Source organism: Microcebus murinus, chromosome 8 (assembly GCF_040939455.1).
Source record: "Microcebus murinus isolate Inina chromosome 8, M.murinus_Inina_mat1.0, whole genome shotgun sequence".
In the NCBI taxonomy this organism is placed as follows: domain Eukaryota; kingdom Metazoa; phylum Chordata; class Mammalia; order Primates; family Cheirogaleidae; genus Microcebus; species Microcebus murinus.
The window spans coordinates 66,613,496-66,629,850 of record NC_134111.1 but is presented as its reverse complement, the minus strand read 5'-3'; the positions used below and the strand labels follow the sequence as shown (position 1 = coordinate 66,629,850).

Below are 16,355 nucleotides of genomic sequence, written 5' to 3'. Positions count from 1 at the left end.
GTTCCAACAAGAATTTTAGGTGACTTTCACAAACATATTCAATAGAGTAAAATTAAAAATAAGGAAAGCGGTGTGAAAGGAACACAGGAACTCTCTGTTCCATATTTGTACCTTTCTGTAAGTCAAAAATTAGTTCAAAATTAAAAAAAAAATAGACTGCAATATAAACAGATTGAAGAGACAAAACCTTTTCCCCAAATTATGAGACATCAAACTATATACACACACACACAGACAGTTAGATAGTGATGATACCATTATAAGAATTAGTAAACAGGAGGACATGCTTTAGGGTTTCACACCAGTGGTCCCCAACCTTTTTGGCACCAGGGACCGATTTCATGGAAGACAATTTTTCCACAGATGGGGGGGGGGAGTGATGTTCAGCCTGGTTCTTAACAGGCCACAGACTGGGCCATGCCCAGGGGCTGGAGACTGCAGTTTTACACAATTACTATAGTCAAGTTTGACCAAAGTAAAAAAGAGCCACGAATGTTCATCCATTGTATATTTTAAAATAGCTAGAAGAGAATAATTAGAACGTTCCTAGCATAAAGAAGAGATAAATATTTAAAGTGATGGACATCCCAATTACCCTGATTTGATTATACGAATGTATCAGATTATCACCAAGATATATACATCTAATGTGTATCATAAAAAAATAAAAACTAAAAAAAGACATGATTGTTACAAAAATCACATTAGCATTTGTAAAAAATGTACTGATTAAAAAGGAGAAGCAAAAGGTTTCCTTCACTAAGGTCTAAGAGAAATTTCCCTGTGGGCTTTCCCAAGTGAAGACAAAGTTATGTGAGGTTAACATTCTCAGCAACACCCTCACTCTACATAAAAGAACGTCCTGTAGAAGCAGAAGCAGGGTCCTGACTCAAAGGCCGGGACGGCAAAGCACTTAGATTTTCACAGTTATAAGCTATTAGACATATACTTTAAACAATTTTCTCTTTAAAAGAAAAAAAAGCCTAATTGTGGGAAGAGTGGAGTAAAGAATGTTTCAGGAAATATTAACCTACCTTCCTTGTCAGGAGGGCTTTTAAAAAATTCAACACGAGATAAGGTAAGCAGGGGCATACACAGGTCAGGATTGCCCCGCTGTTAGCCAAGGCTGAAAAGCAAGACTCAAGGCAGATCAGTTTTAAGAAGAAATGGAGAAGCATGGTGTTCCCTTAAAATACGTGACATATCCCACGCTGGCAGACACCGCTTGCACTGTTTATCTGTTGGTTTCTTTATTTAGGTCGTCAAAAAGTGGAGAGGATGCCCAGCCTGTCTCAAGCAAAATCAGAAAGGAGCATGTGTTGTGTGGCACCTGTGCACCTCCTCCTTGTAACTGTCTCCTCCCCCAACTTAAAAAGATGTTGCCTCCAGGCTGAAAGAATGGGGTGGAAGCGTTTGGCCCTGAGTTCCTGGGACCCAGCCATGGCTAGAGGAAGGGTGCTTGGATATAATCTAAAGAAGAAAGCCAGTGCTGGGAAGAATGGAGCCCAGCCACAGGGATCAACCCCAAAGGGAGCAGATTCCAGTGGGGCCCAACTGGGACAGAGAAAGATCCTATGGGCCTTCTTTCCTGGGCCCAATTCTATTCTCAGAACCGTCCCTGGTTTGCAGAGACACTCTGGCTGGTGGTTAAAAAAATAAATAAATAAAAGAATAAAAATATAATAAAAGATTAAAAAAAAAAAAAAAAGAACCATCCCTGGGTGTGGGAGTGAAAAAGGGGCCTGTTCCTACTGTGGACTCACAAGGTTCTCCTACCCTTTGCCCCAATAGATCTAATCCTCACTTGGTATTATCTACTTACCCTCTAGTTGGAGGAGGTTTTAAACCCGAATTGGCCTCCATGAGGCTGCTAGAGGTTATTCTGGAATTTATAAGGATTGGGAGGGTGGGTGTACTGTATATGGATCCAAGCTTCCTAGTGACAGCCCTAAGACTTGGAGCTCAGCCAACCCGAGCATGGGTCTCCTAGCCCAGCTACTTCTCTCTTCCTCACCCCCTTTCCTTCTCTTCCCCTCCACCCCAAGATGCTGGGCACACAGGATCCATTCCTATTGCACCGTCTTCTCTAGCCTTTGCCCTGCTCATGGTTAGGTCTCTCCACCTGCCCTTCCCCTTCTCCCCACACCACGCACAGCAACAGAGCCTTCCTCTCCTGGACTTGGCATCACTCAGCTTCCAGAAACGTGGTCCTGGTTCTTTTGAAGGTGGTTGGGATGCTGCTGCATGGAAGGAAACAAGGAAGTGAACACAAGAGCCTCTGCCGTGAGCCTTGGCAAATAAGGGGGAGGCAGAAAACTCTACAAGCTGCCGATCATAGCTCATGCTGTCCACTTCCCTCGTAATACAGATTCGGATAAGGAAGTTCAGGTCCCAAGTGACTTGTTCAAGATCACACGTTTACTTATTGCCAAAGTCAAAACCAGAATCCAGCTCATACAAATGTCACCCAATTGATATTGCTGCTTCCATTAAGCCATATGGAAACAGAAAGAAAACTGTGGTCTTTCCAGAAATGCTCATGCTAGCAGGAGCATAGGAAAGATCTTGGGCAAGCTTGAAACTATTTACAGATACTATGAGACTGAAAAAGAAAAGTCCAAGTTGGATTTTCTTAAAAGCTTGCTTTGTCTATGTAAAATAATATTAATTAGGGGAATACCCATATAGGGCAAAACATTTGATAAGTATCATTCACTAGTTTGAAATATTGCTTACATATTTTCAAAGCAGCAATCAAAAAAGAAGGTGGAATTTCACCACTATTTCTGCCTTTCCTCTCGGAATTAGGCATTGTTTTGATAATCTTGGTCAACTGAAAATATTCTCTCTGTATCTGTCAAATTGGTGAAGGTTTTTTAGGAAAAAAATAGTGTTTTTCTATTTTAAAACGGAATCATAACACATATGTATAGACATCAGTTTCTAGAAGGAGAGCTATTTTAGAATAAGTGCACAAAATGGCATTTAAAATAAGCCATTGCACCGGAGTTGCCTCCCTTGCCTAACAAGGTAGTCTGATACTAATCGAATGATTCCATTATTCATTCCAAGTGAACAGCGTTAGTACCCAAGTGTTAGTTTCTGTGCGGTTCACAGAGGGGACGCTGCCCTCACAGAGATGTCACCGGAGGGGAATGAGGTCAGGGCAGAGCAGTTGTCATAGGACGTGGGGTGGAGCAGGGTGAGAGGACCAAAAGAGTGCGAAGACCTACAGAGATGCAAAGGAAGGAAAGAATGCAAGTATTTGCTGGGGGAAAAAATGCCCTAGACTAAATTAGGGATTAGTACAGGCAGCTGTGGAGTAGACGCTTGGGATGTGGCATGACAGATGAGAGGGCTCGCCTGGGCCCGGCTCCAGAGCACAAACATTCAGGAAGTCCAAATATTTAAGATACTGTAATGATTTTTCAAAGATTATACATAATATTTTCATTTCACTCGTTCTAAAAACACTTATCTCTTTCCACTGTGGTGAACTTATCCAAGTCCCCCTGTCCCAGCCATTTTTGGCAGCCTTTTAAAATAGTGGAGAGGAGTAGAACTCCTACCAGCCTGGGGACTTTTTGCTTTTATATCACAGACACCACCTCCACCACAGCCCACGCTGAGTCTTCATCACCTCACACCAGTTAAAATGGCTATTATAAAACGTTTTTTAAAAAGACAAGTGTTAGCAAGGAGGTGGAGAAATTGGAACCCTTGTGCAGTGGATGGGCATGCATAATGGTGTGGCTGCTATGGAAAACAGTATGGAGGTTTCTCCAAAAACTAAAAATAAAACTACCATATGATCCAGCACTCCCATTTCTGGGTACATACCCAAAAGAATTAAAATCAGGATCTCAAAGAGGTATCTATACTCCCACATTTATTGCAGCACTATTCATAATAGCCAAGATGTGGAAACAACCTAAATGCCCATCAATGGATATCTAGATAAAGAAAACGTGGTATATGGAAAATTATTCAGCCTTAAAAAAAAAGGTAATCCTGCCATATGCGACAACATGGATGAACCTAGAGGACATGCTAAAGGAATAAGCTGGTCACAGGGGCCCAAATATTGCACAATTCCATTTATAGAAGGTATCTATACCTAAAATAGCCAAATTCAGAAACAGAGAGTAGAATGGTGGTTGCCAAGGGCTTGGGGGAGGAGGAAAATGGGGAGTTATTGCTCACAGGGTGTTAAACTTTCAGTTCTTCAAGATGAATAAGTTCTAGAGATCTATTGTACAATGTAGTGCCTTATGGTTAATAATACTGTATTGTGTACTTAAAAACTTATCAAGAGGGCAGATCTCATGGTAAGTGTTCTTACCACAGCAATAAAAAAAAAAGTGAAGCTAAGTAAAAAAAGAAGGGTGAATACAATCTTTAAAAAAGTCAAGTATACACAAGGAAGTCAAAGGATGTGAAAACAGAAAGGTAGCTGTGGCCACAGGCAGAAGAACTAAACCACCAGGGTGAAACATTCTCTAGAGGTATTGCTAAGAGAAAATTAAGCCACCAGATTAGGCTCGTAGGCCCATTATTTTCTAAGTACTCCAAATTAGAACAGTGAGTACATTTTAGTTTTTGCCAGTTTGCCAGTTCAATAGGCAAAAATGTAGTGTATTGTTCCCCCCCACCCCCGGGGCTGGAACAACATGACAGACTCCTTGCCAAAGTTTCTGCTCTGCCAACTCCTGGCTGGTCCCTTTCTGGAAAGTGCCATCATGTATTTGGCTGTTCTGGAGTAAGCTCTAGGATATTTTTCAAAGGCAACATCAAAAGACCAAGTTAAAAATTAGAAGGTTCCCTTTGGGCTTCCTGTTCTTTTTCTGTCTGAAGAGAGGGCGTATCCTTGGGTAAGGAAGAGATAGATCAGTGGTCAAAATGATCTCATGCTTGAAGGTAAGACTGGCTCCAGTTTAACAAGGATGCCTTTGTCTCCTGGGATTGAGCACAGTCCCCCTGCGTGGGTGCGACAGGAGCACACACTCCCCCACGGGAACATCACTCCCTCACAGAGCCACCTCCATGCAAGGAAGGCTGGGGGCCCAGGGCGGAACTCAATGAGTAAGTCACACCATTTCCAGCAGACTTCTTTGGCTTTGTCGGGCCTAATGCCTGCCTCCTCCAGTGGCACAGTTTTATGCTTTTCTCACCTGCCAGGGAAAAGGGAAAAAAGATGCAGCTGGGTGATATGTAGCCCTTTGGGATCTGCAATCAGACAAGGAAAACCAAGAGCTAAATAGAATTAACAAAGGCCTTCATCTGTTGTGTTGTCTTTAAAATGCTTGTTGAAGCATGATTTACATACGCTAAAATTCATTCATTTTAAAACATGCAATCAAATGATTTTGAGCAAATTGACAGTTGTGTTAAATTTGCCAACTTTCCACCATCCCCAAAAGATCTTTTGTGTCCATTTTGTAGTCAATCCCTGTTCCTATTTCTAGCACCAAAACAATCACCATTCTGCTTTTTGTCTCTCATAGATTTGCCTTTCCTGGAAATTTCACATACAATATGTAGTTTTTTGTGTTTGGTGCCTTTCAGTTAGCATAACGTTATTGAGGCTGGCCGACCTTGTGGCGTGTATTAGTACTTCTTTACCTTTCATTGCTGCAGAATATTCCATTGTATGGATATATCACATTTTGTTTTTCAATTCACCATTGATAGACACTTGGATTGTTTCCAGTTTGGGCTATTGTGAATCAACCTGCTGTGGACATTCCCATACATGTCTCTGTATGAACATATGTTTTCGTTTCTTGTGGGTGGATAACTAGGAGTAGAATTGCTAGGTCATATGGCAAGTTTAAGTTTAACTTTGTATGGACTGTCAAACTATTTCCAAAGTGGCAGTATCATTTCACATTCCCACCAGCGATGTATGAGGGGTCCCCTTTCTCTACATCCTCATTAACATTTGCTATTGTCTGCCTTTTTTACTGTCGTATTGTTTGTGAGTTTATTTGTTTTTAAGACTCAAGGTTTTCCTACCTTGCAGTCCCAGGAACCATCATACCTAAGCATATGATTTCAGTCAAAAATTGCTAAAGCTTTTGAGGCTGTGATAATTCAGGGAAGAGTCTGGTTGTGAGAGGTGGACAACCCCATGCTTGCTATTAAAAGAAGGGTGGGACAGAGCAAGATCAGACACCCCCATTGTCCATCCTTCATTGTCTAAGGCAGAAAAGCCGGTTCTTCCAAGAACAAAAGGTTTCCTTCAGCTTAGAAACTATCTCAACTTGTACATGCAAGAATTAATGAGCATTTATGAGCACCTTTAGTGAGGGAAAAAATGGTTATTTCTCATATACTACGAGAAATGAACTAGTTTTAACTTCAGTATTTTTGGCTATCTGTTGTGAACAAAACATCACGTCAGGAGATAGAGCAAAACAAAATGTCTGATTCTAGATGTTTAAAATCTGCTCACTCTGGCATATGGAAGAGGGGAAAGGAGGTAGGATGGGGAGGGGGTGGTACCATTGCCTCTTCGATAAAAATTGTTGAGTCACAGACACCTTGACATGTGTCTAAGAAGTTAGTGTGGGTGGGTGTAAAGGGGTAGGAAGTTGAGCAAATGCTTAAAAAAAAATTAATTTGGGAAAGGTTAATGGTTATAACCTCAAAGTCAGCCCATATGCATTACTTAATTCTGAGAGTTTTGAACTGCCTTCATATTAGTGACCCTTTGAGAAACTTCCAAGTAGATCCATTTATGTCATTGCCCATGACTTTAAAGCTGTTCCAGGGTTTGTCAACATGTCAGCTGGGGAGGGCTGAGAGGAGGCAGGCCTGGAAAGTGAGACAGTTTTGTGAGTATGCACTACTGGCTCGCCTTGTGCGGGTGGAGAAGAGATTCTGGCGAGATGGGACATGTTCAGGGTGGTATGGCTGTAGACCAGAAGGAGAAGAGATTCAGCTGGCTTCTCTATACCTTACAGAATAGCTTTTCTCACTGTCCCTGAGCTGCGAACTGGTGGTGTGCTGGAACCCTGTGCAATCAATCTGTTTAGGTAGCAAGAGCCAATGGTGTGCATTTCTTCCCAATTCCATATCCAGTGTTTATAACCACGAACACCTTCCTCCTCACAACCCACCCCAGAGCCGGTTGTTAAACATTTACCAGCACACCACTGCAGGGCACTGTGCAAACTCTCCCGCAAGGCATGCTGGGAGATCCTCCTGTGAGCCTAAAGAAGAGTTCTCAGGCTAACCTTGGAAGGCAGTTGCAACAAGCACTAAAAAAGACTCAAAACTGTTTAAGAAGAAGAAAACAAAGACCAGGTATAGCCAGGCTTTTTGTTGCTTAGAGAAATGATAGCAACAAAGTGTCCCTGGATTTGACACAGAAACTAACATTTACTGTAGGAATTGTTCATTGGGAATCTGGCAAGAGAGATAAAAACAGCTTTATAACTAACTATCATATGAGACAGAGGAGGTCGGAGGCACAAAGTACAAACCGGAGGAGATTATTCAGAGGAGGGTGAGGCTGAACACATAGCAAGTTCAGGTTCAGGGCCTCTCAGAGCTCAGAAATGCAGGGGCCAGGCCCATTTTTGAGCCTCCTGGTGTACTAAAACATGAGGAAATGCCAAAACAGGGTTATAAAAATTATGGTCTATTTTAAATGTTTCCACTAAACACATTACTACTTCTAATACACCTATACACAAAGTGCAAATGCCATGCAATTGCACTATTCATAAAAGCATTCTAGAAGTTATTGAACTATTAATTCACTGCGCACTACGGAGACTGTGGTTTAAATTAAAAATTATCTGATAAACATCTTCTTTGAAAACTGTTAGCAAATCTCAGTGACTGCTCATAGAATGTCCCTGGGAGGTCAGTCCAAACCTGAAGACCATGGTAACAGGAAAGCCAGGATTATCGCAAAGTCGTCATGACTTCCAAGCAGGACCTTGTCTGTCACACATAGAAAGAAACATTTATCCAGCAGAACTGGGAAATTTTAATTTTGCTTAGGTGAATTACTCCAGTAACTGAAGCGTGTCTCCCTGAAATGCCCAGTTTTAACTATACAGTATTTAATAGGAAAATTTCCACAGCTTTCTGCCATAGGTTTTTTTTGTTTGTTTGTTTTTTAACATTTATATAATCCTTTTTTTTATTTCGGCATATTATGGGGGTACAGATTTTAAGGTTTCAATAAATGCCCATTTCCCCCCTCCCCCCAAAAGTCTGAGTCTCCATCATGACCATCCCCTAGATGGTGCACATCTCACTCCTTATGTATGTATATACCCGCCCCCCTCCCCCCTCCCACCTGCCCAATACCCTATTACTGTAGTACCTATGTGTCCACTTAGGTGCTACTCAGTTAATACCAGTTTGCTGGAGAATATATCTGGTGCTTGTTTTTCCATTCTTGGGATACTTCACTTAGTAGTATGGGTTCCAGCTCTAACCAGGAAAATATAAGATGTGCTATATCACCATTGTTTCTTAGAGCTGAATAGTACTCCATGGTATACATATACCACATTTTATTAATCCATTCTTGGATTGATGGGCACTTGGGCTGTTTCCACAGCCTTGCAATTATGAATTGTGCTGCTATAAACATTCGCGTGCAGGTGTCTTTTTTGTAGAGTGTCATTGGATCATTTGGGTAGATGCCCAGCAATGGGATTGCTGGATCAAATGGTAGATTCACTTGTATCGCTTTAAGGTATCTCCATATTGCTTTCCACAGAGGTTGAACTAGTTTGCAGTCCCACCAGCAGTGTAGGAGTGTTCCTCTCTCTCCGCAACCACGCCAGCATTTATTGTTTGGAGATTTTTTGATAAAGGCCATTCTCACTGGGGTTAAGTGATATCTCATTGTGGTTTTGATTTGCATTTCCCTGATGATTAGAGATGTTGAGCATTTCTTCATATGTTTGTTGGCCATTCTTCTGTCTTCTTTAGAAAAGTTTCTGTTCAAGTCCTTTGCCCACTTTTTAATGGGGTTATTTGATTTTTTCTTCCTAATTTTCGTGAGTTCTAAGTATATTCTAGTTATCAGTCCCTTATCGGATGCATAGGATGCAAACATTTTCTCCCATTCTGTAGGTTGTCTGTTTACTTTCATGACTATTTCTTTGGCTGTGCAGAAGCTTTGTAGTTTGATCATGTCCCATTTATTTATTTTTGTTGCTGCTGTGATTGCCTTTGGGGACTTCTTCATAAACTCTTTGCCCAGGCCGATGTCTAGGAGAGTGTTTCCAACTTTTTCCTCTAGAGTTCTAATAGTTTCATACCTTAGGTTTAAGTCTGTTATCCAGCGTGAGTTGGTTTTTGTGAGAGGTGAAAGGTGTGGGTCCTGTTTTAGCCTTCTACAGGTGGCTATCCAGTTTTCCCAGCACCATTTATTGAAAAGGGATTCTTTTCCCCAGCGTATGTTTTTGTCTGCTTTGTCAAAGATTAGATGGCTATATGAGGATGGTTTTGTATCAGGATTCTCACATCTGTTCCGGTTTTTGAAAATAACCTCCGCTACTTTTGACAATTCGGAATTATCGTTATTCTGTTCTCATCGTATGATCCAGTCATTGACGGTAGAGCTTTGTCCTTTTAAGGTTTTCATGCTGCCCTCTTGGTGCTGCCATCACTTCCTGCTGAGGTTGTCACGTCTGCCCCAGTGGCTTGGCTTTTTTTCTGTCTGGCAGTTTCTCTGCACACAGTCTGCTCCAGAGAACGCAGCCTGTTTACATTTGTTACAAATTGTCTGCAGAATAAGAGAGGAACACCTGCAACATCGGGCCCTAATGGGGCCTGTAATCTGCCCTTTGCACAGACTTTGTAGGCTTGGGCTGTGTTTTCGAGCTATGCTGTTACTAGAAATCTGGCGTCTATCTGAGGAGTTGTTCATGTACTATTAGGGGCTGATGTGTGTCCCCCACAAAATGCGTATGTTGAAGCCCTAACCCCCAGTACCTCAGATTGTGACTGTATTTGGAGATAGGGTCTTTAAAGAGGTAGCCATGTTAAAATGAGTCATTAAGGTGGACCCCAATCCAAGGTGACAGGTGTTCTATAAGAAGAGGAGATTACGACATAGACACACAGCAAAAACCATGTAAAGACACAGGGAGAAAGAAAGGGGCGTCTGCAAGCTACACTTGGCTTCAGAAGAAACCAACCCAGCCAGCTGCTTGATTTTGACTTGTAGCCTCCAGGATTAGGAGAAATAAACTTCTGTTGTTTAAGCCACCCAGTCTGTGGTACTTTGCTATAAGAGGTGGAATACTGACCAAGCAGTTTGCACCTTGCAGTGCAGAGTCCTGATATTATGCCTTCAGGAGAGGACAGTAAGAGCTGTCCTAAAGGCCCCCTCACCAAGCCTATGTCTCAACAAAACTCTCTTATTTAACCTGTTGGTCATTATTGCCACCTTTAAGGTTTTCTAGGTACTGAGCTGTCAACTCATTGAGGAAAAAGGAAGAGATGACTGAACTCTTCAAACAGGTACACAGGGTACCTGGTACACAGAATAATGAGGAATTTAAGGGAAAAAAAAGTTTCACCTACAGGAAGATAGATTCTGAGCTATTAGTTAAAAGCTAAGGAAAGCTCCAGGAGACATTATTAACTATTTCCTAAATATATCAGTCCAATTAGCTGCTGAGACCAAAAAAGTTCATAAGTGGGGAGTTTTTATATGTAAAACATTTTTTAAAGCTTAAAAATAAACCATCAGGGTATCCTTAGACAAAGAACCACAGTGAAAGATGGATGAGTATACAAAATTCTGATTTGAATTAATTTAAGGAAAACATCAAATAAAAATAAAAGATCCAAAGAGAGACAATGAAAATTTGAAGGGAAAGAAGGGATTTGGAAATGAGGATAGAAGATACCAAGAAAAAAGTGAGAAGGGACAGAATTGTGGTTTTTTGAAATTCTGAAGATGAAGTCTGGGTAGATAGGGGGGTGGTTCTCCAAACCCCACAGTGCCAGACCTGGTGAAAGCTCCTGAGGTTGGAAAAGTCTTGCTTTAGAATACATAAAAGACAATCAACCTTTGCCCGATAGCAGACAATATTCTATTTTTCTCCAAATTGTTGGCCAGACCAAAAAAGAGGAATATATAGATTTGAAGTAAATTTGTGTCAACATATTGGTGGCTGGATAATATTAATGGAAACTGTTGACGTTTGGGAAATTCCTAAGCAACAGAGGCTAAATCCATAGTGAGCAAACTCACCGGCCATTGACCCTGGAACCCTTCCTGAGGACTCACGGTGTCCTCATGGGGCACAAAACATAGACACCCCAGAGTTCTGGGTGGGAGTAAGATACACAGAGGACAGGGAAGTTCCTGGTCTTCACCTTTCCTCAAGGGGATTTTATCTTTTATTTCTTTATTAGCCACCAAATTTTTCTGTCTTCTTAGAAGTGGTAGTAGAGAATTCTAAGAATACACAAATAACAAAAATAGGTCTTTAACTGTTCCTTCAAATAGAGAAAACGTCAACCAACTTGGAGCTCTTTGAAGTCAATTATCTCCTCCTGAAGGGCTCTGTCCTTGTTCCCACATCATGCCTGGCAGGTGTGCTCAGAAACTACCCAACTCCAGAACTGTTATCCCTGGGCTCAGAGATGTCTCCTGTAGACCGACTCCAAAAAGAGCCAGCATGTCCAGACCTGACCCAGCCAAGCCCTGGGGCAACGAGCTGACATTAACGCATTAGCTCCAGACCTGAGCCCCTACAAGCCAAGGGATGGGGCCTGGCAGAGCTACTAACAAGTCAGATTCCTGAAAACCTGACAGACTGGAAAAGTAATCACAGATGAGCATGACCAGGTGTCTATGAACTGACCACTTGACCTCACCTGATTTTACTTCTCTGGTGAGCATGCTAGCAAGAACTTTTGCCATGTAACTCACCAACCTCTGAGCTCTAATTAAAATTTGCTAAGAGCTTTATAATCTGCCCAGACAACTACCCTGGGAATGCAGAAGTGTTCATTCACAGAGCTGCTCTTAATATTTGGTTGTTGTTAGGATTCTTCCTGTTCTAGAATAATGATTCAGAGCATAATTGACTCTGAGGATTCTGTTTTTGTTTACGTTTGTGAAGTAGGAAGTCTTCATTTGGAATATGCCATCCTTCCCTTCTGACAGTGGTGCAGACAAGAGAAGCACCATTATACATAAATGCAGCAGGGATGGTGCACTAAAAACATACGACTCCTCTCCTCAGGCCTCCTCTGGACAGAGGTGAATGGGCGGGGTGGGGGCTGTCTCTGGGCTGTCACTGAGGTGTTCTGTATGTACCCATGTTGGCTAGCGTGGGACACAAGCCCTGACTTGATGCATAAGACTTTTCAGCTCTGATTCTGTGAGTGATGACGTGAGTGCTAGAACAAAACAATAGACTAGGGGTCAAAGCTGGGCACTTAACTTTATAATTCATTTAAATCAGAGTCTAAAAGATACACCCCACACACCCACACAGTCCCAAACACCACCTCATTGTTTGTGTATCAGACAATTCATTCTACAAACCACAGGGTCGGGGGTGGGGGGGCACGAGGGAGGGTCCAAGATTACAAGAGTCAAAGTTGGCCTATTCAATTCTCAAACATAAGACAAATAAACACAAAATCTTTGGATTTAGAGGAGAATTAGAAGTCTATCAAGTCCAGCTTCCTATACAATGTATGGAATCTCTTGATGACATTACCACCATATGGTCATGGACCCTTTGTATGAATCCCTCAAAACAGTAGGTAGATTTTTTTACCCTAAAGCTAATAAAACATCTGATTCAGGGACTTTCACTGCCAAGGGTCTCTTCCAAGCCCTGTGCTTAATTTTTTACCTATCATTTACTTTTTTATCTTAAAGAAGACTTCCAAAATGTAAAAGCTTCTAGCCCCACAAACCTGCGATAGGGACAATAATACTATTCCAAAATACTTCCTCACATTGACATTAAATCTGCCTCTCTACAAGTACGCCCAAAATGTCAGAAATGTGTTTTCATTATATAGTGATATTTCCGAGATTGAGTGTATTCACTGAGCATTTATGAGGGTTATCTGCACATTCTACATTTAGATTTAAAACCACTTCCTCTCTTTTGCCCCAGTATTGTCACCTAGGCCAACCCCTTTCCTAAAAGCATTCACCCACCTCCTTTCGTCTGATTAACTCCTACTTTGCTTTCAGATCTCAACTCATACCTCCTCAAGAATGTCCTCCCTAATGTCCCTGACCAGAACAAATCCTCCTATACATAGTGTCATTGCACCATGCTTTTTTGTGGCACATATCAGTCCTATGGATTTGGGTTAAACACAAATTTAATAAGAACTGAAAAGGGAATGTGATTAGGAATTATATTTTAGTTTATAATAAAGTACATTTTCTGATCATGATTTGCTGTCCAATAATGAAAAAGGCTATCTTAAAAAGTAGAATATGTCTTTCAAAAAGTACATGCTCACTACTAGAGAAGCTGAAGAGGGAAATTCCATAAAGGGTTAGAGTTGGACTAAGATCAGATAGAGCATTTAGGATTTGTCTCAACTAGAAATCTTGTAAGTCTAAGGTCACTGAGCTATAGCTCTAGTTAATGGCATGATGATGATCTGCGTGTGTGCTGGTGTGCTCCTGTGTTTAACAATGCAGACATGAAGTACAACTAAACAATTTCTGTGCGAAATTCATGTTTAAGATGGATTGAAACCAACACATGGGAGTAAGTATTAATATATATAAGCAGATAATGGCACAAGAAGGGAACCCAGAAAGAACCTGCAGTCTCGCTAACTAGAGAAGAGAGAGATCAGAGTTCAGAGAGGTTACAATGGCCAGGCCTGGTAGCACTGAGTACCAGAGAGGAGGGAGCTCCACCGAGAGAGACAGAGCCAGGGAAATCCACGGAGGGCTCCATTCGAGTCTTTGACTGAGAGCTAACCTGAGCGAGCATGAGAGGAAACCACCCAAGGCTGGGAAAAGAACCATGAGAATCAGTGGGCAGAAAAAATTTTGGAACTTACACAACGCTGGGAATCATTAATGGTCCTCTCAGCCAGAGTAGAAAGATCTCTTAATGCAAAGGACATCAAATAGATCAGGTGTCAGCAAACTATGGCTCACAGGCCAAATCCAGCCCACAGACTTTTTGAACAGCTCACTAGCTAAGAATGATTTGTATATTTTCAAAGGATTGTAAAAACAAACAAAGAAATATATGCGACAGTGACTGTATGTGACCTGCAAAGCCTAAAATATTTACAATATAGCCCCTTGTCAACCCCTGAGGCAGTTTTGAAAATATTATCAGCTTAGTAGTGGTAAGCAAAGTAGGAGGATAATCAAACGAAAGGAGGTGAGTGCTTTTAGGAAAGAGGTCGGCCTAGGTGATGATACTGGGGCAAAAGAGAGCACGTGGTTTTAAATCTAAATATAGAATGTGCAGACAACCCTCTTAAATACTCAATGAACACACTCAATCTCAGAAATATCACCATATTACTGAAAACACCTTAGTAGTGGTGGAGATAAGATAAAGTCTGCCCAGACCCACCCTAACAAATTTAAAAGCAATCTTAAAGAATATTCCACTTATAACTCAGCTAGCAATGAAACAGAATCCTAATATTATTTAATGAAATACATCATAATCCAGTTCTCTAAAACATAAAATTCACATTGTCATTCAATAAAACATTGCCAGACTTACAAAGAATAGAAAAATATTCTGTGTTATTTATCTATTGTTGTATAACAAACTACCCCAAAAGTTGGATGGCTTCAAGTGATAATCATTTCTTATTTCATATAGTTTCTGTGAGCCAGGAATCCTGGCAGGACACAATGGAGAATGCTTATTTCCGCTTCACACTGCTAAGCTGGAAGACTTGAAGTCTGGGGGCTGGAATTATCCGAAGTCTCCTTCATCTGTGCATTTGGCAATTGATGCTGGCCGTGGGCCACGTTTTGAGGAAAGAGTTAACAGAGCAGGTTTGCTTGTATATTTCTTGCATATCTCTATGAGAACCTAAAACTATGATTGAGCCTTGGCCAATCACTGGGAAAATGGCTCTCGTATGTCAAGGACTGACGATTTTGTTGTGTATACCTGGAGCAATGGTCTATGCCCTACCAGCTTGTCAGGTTGCTTTGCACAAATATCAAGATTAATGATGTGCACCTGGCTTGATTCCTGGGGTCCTGTATTTCAGTTGTCATGGCTGGTTGCACAGTAAGATATGCTTATGTGACCAGCATACCAAAATATCCTTGGACCTTGCGTAGAGACATCTCACACATGTTCCTGTAATTTGCTGCTAGAAAGAAAGTACCCCCTGTGTGGCCTCTGATGAAGAAGGACCCTGAAGCTTGTACTGGACCTGTGTGGACTCTGCCAGCGAAAATATCTGTCTTGCTGTCTTCTCTGTGTCACTTGTCATAATAAACTTTAGCTGTGAATATAGCCTTCTCTTGAGTCTTGTGAGTCCTTCTGACTAATCACCCAACATGGGGTGGTCAACAAACATTTATTACCTCTTCCTTTCTGAGAGTCAGGAATCTGGGGTGACTTAGCTGGGTTTTCCAATTCATGGTCTTTCATGATCTAGGGCGGGCTCGGCTGGGTCTGAAGGATCGGCATCCAAGCCCACGTATGTGGTGGTTGGCAGGAGGCTTGAGCTCCTTGTCTCCTGGATTCTCTGTCGGGCTGCTCATGGCTGCCTTCCCCAAGAGGAAGTGATGGTGGAAGAGGGGCGGGGAGGCTGTGAAAGAAGCCATAGTCTTTTATAATCTAATCTCAGGAATGAAGTATTCATAACAGTACTTTTGCAGTATTTGATTGGTCACACAGACCAACTTTGTCACAATGTGAGAGAGGACTACCCGGGGTCTGTGTACCAGGGGGCAGGGGTCATTGCGGACTATCTCGGAGGCCGACGGCTGTACTAGACTAACTCTAGTAACACCAGACAAAGTAGATTCCAGAAGAAGGAATATCATCAGGGATAAAGAGGGACATTTCATAACAGTGAAAGGGTCAATTCCTCAAGAAAACTAAAACTCTTGAATGTGAATGCAGAGCTTGATGCCTAATTCTAGTTCCCAAGTAGAAGTTTGCTTCATGTGGATTTATAAAAGGACCCTCTCTGTGGTGGATACTTAGCATGTTTCTAAGTCCACGTGAACATCAAGGGAATCCAAAAACCAACTTTTTTAATTTTAGGAAATAATCATGGAGATACTGTAACAAACAAAAGTTCATTTGTAGTAGTTCTGCTTTAAGCAAAAGCACAGTGGGGAAAAAAGTTGCCCAGGTGTTATGAAAAGGCATGGGGATTTC

At 41.6% G+C, this 16,355-nt stretch overlaps 1 long non-coding RNA gene across 1 annotated transcript; it reads left to right on the top strand.

Moving 5' to 3' along the window:
• The first annotated feature begins 4,895 nt into the window (after nt 1-4,895).
• Nucleotides 4,896-15,457, top strand: LOC142872300 (uncharacterized). The gene is made up of 4 exons (XR_012920505.1): nt 4,896-5,082; nt 12,114-12,253; nt 14,829-15,007; nt 15,338-15,457. It is a non-coding gene; the product is annotated as an uncharacterized LOC142872300 (long non-coding RNA).
• The last annotated feature ends 898 nt before the right edge of the window (nt 15,458-16,355 follow it).